Source organism: Chrysochloris asiatica, unplaced genomic scaffold (genome assembly GCF_000296735.1).
Source record: "Chrysochloris asiatica unplaced genomic scaffold, ChrAsi1.0 scaffold00001, whole genome shotgun sequence".
Lineage (NCBI taxonomy): Eukaryota > Metazoa > Chordata > Mammalia > Afrosoricida > Chrysochloridae > Chrysochloris > Chrysochloris asiatica.
The window spans coordinates 2,587,312-2,595,728 of record NW_006408519.1 but is presented as its reverse complement, the minus strand read 5'-3'; the positions used below and the strand labels follow the sequence as shown (position 1 = coordinate 2,595,728).

Sequence of the window (8,417 nt, the reverse complement as noted above, 5' to 3'; positions counted from 1 at the left end):
GGAGTGGGAGGGCGGGAAGCGGCCACACGGTCAACAGCAGCACGACCGGGTCACAGCGCCCCCTCCCTTCTCAGTCTCTCCGCGCCATCACCCTTCCTCTTCCGCCCCCTCCCTTCTTTGCTCGCCGCATCCCGGTTCCTCCCCGCTCGCGCGGCAGCACGGCCGGCTGTGACGTCACTTTACCCCGCCCCCCTCGCTATAAATACTGGCGTCTCCGGCGCCGCTTTCCCACACTCTGGCTTTTCGCTCGGTAGCAACGTTTTCCTTTTTAGCTTCCCCGTGTCGTAGCCTACTCGGTTGCTTCTCATCCTTTCTCGCTCTGCTGCTTTGCGGTGTGACGAGGCCGAATCCTCCCCACCCAGTCGTCGCTTTTCTTTTACCCGCGCTGTTCTATTTCTCCTTCGGTCGCCGCCGCCACTGCTGTCCAGCTGGTGTCGGTGCTGCGCTTTTCCCCCCACGTCGTTCCTGTAGCCTATGGCCCAGGCCGCCTTGGGTATTTCTGCTCAAGGTAACCACATCCCTCTTTAAAAATTCCGCCGAAAAAGAGAAGACGCTTTACCCGACTCTTTGGGCCGTTATCTCACGTGAGTACTGACCCGAGGGACACGGGGCCGGGACGCGAGGCTGGCCTTGGGGGCGGCTGGATCTCTTCGCCTGCGCCCCGCCGCCCGACGGGCGTCCCCGCAGCGCCCGGCGGCCTGCCGCCTCTAACATGGCGGACGGCGGTGTGTGAGGCGCCTGTCGGTGCCTCCGGTGGTGGCGGTAGCGGCAGCGGCGGGCCGCACCTTGGGGCCCTCAGGAGGCCCCTGGACGCTCAGTGGAGCCCGACCCACCGCGGTTTGCGCGAAGGGGTGTGTGCGTGTAGGGGGCACGCGTGGGGGTCTCGTCGCCGGGGGTCGCCGTTGCCTCCAGGCGGCGCGCCGTCCCCACCCCTCTCCCGTGGTGCATTGCTGTTTCCGGGGAGGGGGCCCTGGCCCATAGCCTTTCGGGGCCGGGGTCCCGCCGCCTCTGGCCAGAGTGGCGCCGTCGTCTGGGCCTCCGGGAGGCCAGCTGGCGGGCGGCACGAATGGCTGGAACGGCCGGGCCTGGGGTTATGAATGGAGCGGGGCGGGCCTCGCGCCGGGCTTTAGTGACAGCTGTCGAAAGGAGGTCAGATTCTTGGGCGGGCGGGGGGGGGGGGGGGTGACGTGAGGTCCCCCTCTGGTGGAGGAAAGTTGACGCCGCTCGGGGCCCGGCGCGGGGAAGCCCTGATGTCAGGGAGTGAGCTGGAGGCTTTGGGCCGCTTCTGAAAGCCCCGGGCTGCTGCTCCGCCCCCCGCGGCGCCTCTGATTGGGCCGAGTCGCCTTCACTCACCCCAGTCACCTCCTGCAGTCCGAGCATTACTCACCGAGGCTGGTTTTTCCGTCCGCCCCGCGATTCCTGGGCAGAAGAGGGGAGAGCGGTAGGCTTGGGTGACTTCTCAGATAAAATCTAGAGTGGCCACTGTTAACGCTGGTGACCTTTACACGGTGTAGATCCTGAATATGTAGCCTGATGCAGATACCTGGAGACACTCTGAAGCACACAGGGTTTTGTGGTGGCATCTTGGATACATTAATGTTCTGTGCCTTGTGGTGTTTCCACTGTAGAGTCCCCCCAGCTTCAGTGGGAAAGCGTGATGTAGGTCAGCCTGGGCCAGAAATAGGGCTGGTTGTCTGGCGAAGCTCTAATAATCCTTTGATTTCTTTTAATATGGGTACAAATGCTGGTCATAAGGACAAGTCTTGAGTTTACATGTAGTAGGAAAAATAGATTACTAAATAAATGACCAAAAATGAACCGATAAATGCAACCAAGTATTAAGGGCCTTTTTCCCCTTCCAACGTTTACTGTATAAAATTCCAAACAGGTGAAGTAAAAAAAAAAAAAAAAGGTTCAAAGAATTATACCCCCACCTAGATACCACAATTAACATTTTGCTATATTTACTCTTTTGTGTCTATCTTGCCCCTACCCCATTCACCAATTCCTTATCTTTAAGATACTGCAAAGTAAGTTGGAGGCATAACACTTCATTCTTCAAACTCTGTCTGCAGCATGCACATATCATCAGAGTTCAACATGTAATATAACTTTTAAATTTTTTGGTAAAAATCTCATAACAATAAAACGCACAAATTATAAGTATACCTACCATTAATGAGTTTTGAGTGTGTTATCCCAATTTATCAAGATATAGACTATTACCTCCAAAAAGTTCTTGGGCGCCTTCAATAGGTTATCTTCCTATAGTGTCCCCCAGTTTGGGTTTGGTGTTTTCCTCAATGATTAGAGTGGGGATTTGGACTTTTGGGGAAGATGACTGATAATAATGCTGTGAGTGGTTCACAGAAGTACTGATACGCCAAAGTAAATTGGAGGCTTAAGAACACTTCACCCCTCAGACAACCGCATGAAGATAACATTAGAGTGTGCTATTTAAATACTCCCTTTTGTATTCATGTTGCATGTATCTATAGGGTTTCCCCTTTTTATTGGTGAGTAGGAGTCCTGGTGTGTAGTTGTAAGAGAAGTACTGGACTGCTAACCTCAAGGGTGGTAGTTAAACCCACTAGTGGCTCCTTGGAAACCCACCCTGTAAATGGCCACTATGTGTCAGAACCAATTCGTGACAGCGCTTAAAACACCAACAATAGTATTCTCTGATACCTATATTAGTTTTTTTTTTTGTTTTTTATAAAAGGCTAACTAATTTGGAGTGATTTCAGATTTACAGAAAGTTCAGAGTTCCAGACACACTCTACCAGTTTTCTCTATTATTGACATTACCCTGTTTTTCATCAACTAAGAAACTGACTTCTGCCCTTAGAGTAAACAAACTTGAAACTTAACTTGAATTTCACCATGTTTTTGTTACTGACCTCTTGATTCCAGTCAGTGTTCAGGGCACCACATTGTATTTACTTGTCTTGTATCCATCTTTTCTTGTGTAGGTCCTTGACAAGCTTGAAAAGTACTGGTCAAGAATCCTGTGGTGTCCCCCAATTTGGGTTTGGTGTTTTTCTCAAAGATTAGACTGGGGATTTGAAATTTTGGTGAAAGAATGTCACAAGAAAGCCTTATCATACTGGGTGTGCAATTTTAACTATAACTGATAAGGCACTGTGAGTGGTTCAGAGAAATACTGATAATTTGGGGACTCTGTGTTTTGGGGTGGTTTTTGTTACAGTGACCGGTGTTTCTGAGATGGTCAGATAGTCTCTTCAAAAAATCCATAAGACAATTGATGTACACATACCATTCTGAGACGAACGTATCTCCTTTTCGAGATCTCTCTCCAGCACATTCTTGAATATCTGAGATTTAATGTTTATATTTCGCACCACTACTTTTTAAGTTGTATTAAACAGCAAAGTAACTGTGTATATAGCAGAGAACTGATAAATGCCTTGTCTAACATGATTAGTTCATACTTTCATTAAGTACCATTGCATACTTGCCTCAAACCTGGTTGTGGTACCAGGTACTTGCCTACACTGCGAGGGAACCCCTCATTCATACTCTTGAACTTGTAATTTCTGATTTTTGTCATTTTTCTGACTTTCTCATCACTCCCTTTCTAGAAAATAAAAGCATTTTTTTGAAGCCCTTTCATAGTTAAAACAGTAACCGCTAAATTAAAATAGGAAATGTTAAGTGCCGCAGAGTCGGTTCTGATTCATAGCGACCCTCTATAGGTTTCCACGGAAGGCAGCTGGGTTTGAACTGCGGGCCTTGTGGTTTACAGTCCATTGCTTTTATTCTACAGTGCCACACCAGGACTTTTAAGTGTTTTTAAGTGTCTTGGAGCTGGTTCCAACTCATAACGATCCTGTACAGGGTTTCCAAGGAGCAGCTGGTAGGTTTGAATGACTGACATGTGGTTAGCAGTTCAGTGCTTATCACAGCACCACACCAAGACTCTAGTATATGTATAGCATTTTCATTTAGAGCCCATTCAGTTCCATAATGGATGATGACCATTCTAAAACTTAGCATTTTGTGCTGTGCCAAGCACCTTTTATTTGTTTCTAGTGGAAATGGAGTGGAGGTAATTATGGGTAGGTGTTGGGTATTTCAAACTGCTTTTAATAAACCTCTTATGTATGGTTGTTGTTAAGTGCTATCAGGTCAGTTCTGACTCTTAGCGACCCTATATAGGGTTTTCTAGAAGCAGCTAATTAATGAGATTAACCACCGACTTTGTGGTGCAGTGCTTATCCTACAGTTCCACAACAGGACTCTGCCCAGATACATAAGGCAGTTTGTAAAAGTTATTTCTCACACGTAGTATTTTACCAAACTCACAAAATGGTAACCTGTCATCTTTGTATCAGTATAATTTTATATTTTAAGCAAAGAACTCTGAATTTCAGTGATAAATTGGGAGCTCCTGGTGTGGTGCTGCAGGATAATGTGCTGGACTGCCAAGTCAGTTAGAACTCCAAGTTTGGTGGTTTTAACTCACCAGCCACTCATCAGAAACCCTATACAGGGTCACTGTGACTCTGAACCAACTTGACAGCCCTTAGACAACAACTTGACAGTGCCAGAACTTAGATGTGCTAGAATATTTGCTTGACAGATTGGTGACAATAGTTTGAAATTTTTGTATTTTAGGCCAGTTACAAATTTTGGTTTCAGGGGACCATTGAAAGCAAAACATGGAGTCAAATGAAGATCAGAAACTCTTGAGTAGGTGGTGGTGGTGTGCTGTGGAGTCGGTTCCGAATCATAGCAACCTGAATAGGGTTTTCCGAGGAGCAGAAAGCCTCATCTTTCCCCCCTGGAGCAGACGGTAATTTGACCTTGAGGTTAGCATCTCAATTTGTAACCACTATGCTACCAAAGCTCCTTGAGTAGGTAGATAAAGCAATTTGTTGTTAAGGTGACTCTAATGTCATGTTCTGTGAATTTTGTAATTGTTGTTGTCACATGCTGTCAAGTTGATTCCGACCCACAGCGACCCTGTATAGGGGTTCCAAGGAGCAGCTGGTGAACTTGAACCACTGACCTTGTAGTCCAGCATATCAACCCACAGTTGCCACACCAGGAATTTTGTAATAGTAACTTGGAAAAGTTACTAGGTATGGCACTGTGGGTCAATGTGCTAGACTGCAAAGTCAATGGAACTGCAAGGTCAGTGGTTTAAGCTCACCAGCTGCTCCTCAGAAACCCTATACAGGGTCACTCTGGGTCGGAATCAACTCGATGGTACTTCAAAACACAACGACAACCATGGAGGTGGTGGTGTTGTCAAGTTTGTTCTGACTCATAGCCACCCTGGAAGCTGCTGCTGTGTTTGAACCACTGACCTTGAGGTTAGCAGTCTAGTGCTTATCTTACAGCCACATCACCCTTTGAATCATCATTTTGTGCAATGTGATTCTAATGAAATACAGTCTATTTTAACTAAAACTTCACCTTATTCCTACAGTTACATTTTAAATTGGTTTAATCTGCTTGAAGCACAACCTAACATTTTCTTTTTAGTATTAATAACTCTTTCATTTCCTTCTTTAGGGCGAACTTTCTGACCAAGTATACAACTACCCAGAGGGCCTAGGAGAAGTGCTGTATAGGGAGCAGTTCGATTTCAACGCTGAGCCACCTTGGGAACCTAGCTGATGATAGGGGGGTTCCATCTCCTAACTTGTCCATGTAAGTATTTCCACATGTGTGGGAGGGAGTCTTGCAAAATTAAAGTAAAGGAGAATGCTAGATTACTTGGCGCAGTGGTGGTTGGTGGTTATATGCGGTGGAGTCGGTTCTGACTCAAAGCAACCCTGTACAGAGTTTCTGAGTCTGTAAATCTTTGCAGGAGCAGAAACCCTCATCTTTTTCCCACAGGACAGGTGGTCATTTCAAACTGCTGACCCTGAGGTTAGCAGCCCGATTTGTAACCACTACGCTACCAGAGCTCCTTTCTGTATTGCTTAGTCCTTTCTAAAATCTTAAATTATATTTATTCCTTATAGTACAGTAACCATTCCAGTTCCAAAATAGCTTAGAGACTTGGCAGTTCCAGGTACGGTTTCATTTATTTAGTTCATACTATAAGATGTTTGCTTCGTTTTTAACTTTTTATTGTGAGTTGAGTTATTATTTGCAGAGAAGACCAATTAGTTCTACATTCAACAAATCATACACTTTGTTTCAGCTCAATGATTGTAATCCCTTCCTTGCAACAACAGTTATCCCACATCTTCCCTGAAGTCCCTGTTGCCATTCCACCCTCCTTCCTATCCCTTCTCAACTTTGTCCTTAGGTAAATGTTGTCCTCTTGATCTTGAATGATTGACCATTCTATGCTGAGCATACCTTATTAGTATTGTTCCCTCTATTTATAGGATAGATTTTAAATCTCTTTAGTCCCAAGTTTCATTATAAGTTGGAGAAATCGAGAATGTTTTGAATATAAGATCTGGATAATAATTTTTCACATTTAATTATTTAACTATTTGGATTCAAGAAGAAGAAAAAAACTTTTATCAAACTGCTTTTAATATAATTTACTTGCAAGTATATTCTTTTTCCTAAATGTTATTTTGTTTTTCAGAATATACACAACAAAACATGTACCATTTAAGCCTTTTCCACACCTTCATTAACATAGACTCACTCTTGATTCCATATAGTCCTTATAGAGTGTAATGCTCAAGGTAAACATTTTTTATTCTCATTAAGCTGAACTGATGCTTGGTTTTAAGATAATTGTCAGAAGATTTGGGTGATTTAAGGTTTAAAGATTATCTTAAGACAATAGGCTGGCTCCAGGGTTATTTCACCCTTCATGACTCCAGAAAGGCTAGAGTCAATGAGAATTTGAACTTCTGTCTGCATTTGCCCCCTTTTGATCAATTCTATAGTGAGCTCTGGTAGCATAGTGGTTACGAATCGGGCTGCGAACCTTAAGGTCAGTGGTTTGAAACTACCAGCTACTCTGTGGGAGAAAGATGAGGCTTTCTTCTCCCGTAAAGATTTACACCCTCGGAAACCCTGTACAGGGTCGCTATGGGTCGGAACCGACTCGACGGCACTTAACAACAACAACAACATTGGATATTCAATAATAGTAGCTGGGCAACATCCAGTTCTGGCTTCATGGTAAAGGGGGCAGTTGTTCATGGAGGCAATTAGCCTCTCCTCCTTCCTCAGTTGCTCCTGGTTAATAGAGACTAATTGTTGTATCTTGGATGACAGGTTGCAAAAATTTTTAAGACCCTAGGTACTGTGTAAGAATTAGGAGGTAGAACAGAAGCCTAAACATGTTATTAAGGCTAGTTAGCTGGGAATGAAACCATGACCCTAAACGTCTAAACCAAGAAACCGAATGCTGTGAAGTTTTTAGTTGTACATAAGCAGCCTTGGTAGCTATTAATCTTTTGTAATTGTTTGTAAACATAATCTTCATGCTGTGAAACCCTATGCTTAATACAACTGTTTCATCAAGGTTAACTCTTTCCTGCCCATAGTAACCATTAATAAACTGTGGTCTCTGTGCAGTTGCTGTTTCTTGTCATTGAAATGAAGTCATACAATATTTGTTCTTTTGTGATTAACTTACTTCACTCAACATGGTTTCAAGTTTCATCCTTTCTTATAGCATATATTAACACTTCATTTGTCCTATTAGCTGAGTGGAAAATATTCTTAAAGAGAGTGGAGCTTCTGGTTGGTTCCATTTCATTTAGTGGACTTAATATCCCAGAATGAGTATGTGATGTAAGAAGTGAATCTTATCTTGATTTTCTAGTTATGAGCACCTTGTCAGAGTAAATGTGATTTTTTTTTTTTGTAGTTTATATTTCTCAAAATTTGTCTTTATAATGTTCAGCTGTGGTGGAAAAACGTTTTTGTTTTGTTTTAAAGAGGATTTATTGAGAAATGGAAAATTCCATTATTGCTTAATTTCTTTTTTCTTTAAAATGTTTTGAAATCCCCTTGAGTATATACCTCCCAACATGGTACCTTCCTGTGGATTTTCAGCATAGTTTTTAACTGTACTTATATTTTTACTTGTGGATTTGAATTTAGAAATTAACCCCTGTGCAAAATGTTATTCCACAATGAGCTGCTAGATTGGTGTGGTTTCTTTTTAAAATGAGTTACTGTTTATAAGCATTGATATTGACGCTGAAATTCAACTATTTTTTCAGTTGGCCAGAGACTTGGAAGGAAATAGCATTAGAGATTTCACAAGAAAACAGTATCAATAATAACGTAATGTTTTTTCATCTGAATTTGTTCAACTGATTCTATCAATTAAAAATGTTGGCTCTACCTAAGTGTATTATATGCCTAAGTATATTGTTAGACTAAATCTTTTAAAACACATTAGATGTTAGTTCAAATGAGAATTTTAGACTCTGGTGTTTTAGGTTAAAAAGAATTAGGAA

General features: G+C 43.2%; 1 protein-coding gene across 2 annotated transcripts in view; it reads left to right on the top strand.

Moving 5' to 3' along the window:
- Positions 1-225: 225 nt before the first annotated feature.
- The window catches only part of AZIN1 (antizyme inhibitor 1), a 33,380-nt gene continuing 25,188 nt past the window's right edge, over positions 226-8,417 (top strand). For both annotated transcript variants that reach the window (XM_006830620.1, XM_006830621.1), the window contains exons 1-2: positions 226-584; positions 5,542-5,679. The gene's annotated coding sequence lies outside the window, so the exon portion shown is untranslated. The remainder of the gene's footprint in view (positions 585-5,541; positions 5,680-8,417) is intronic.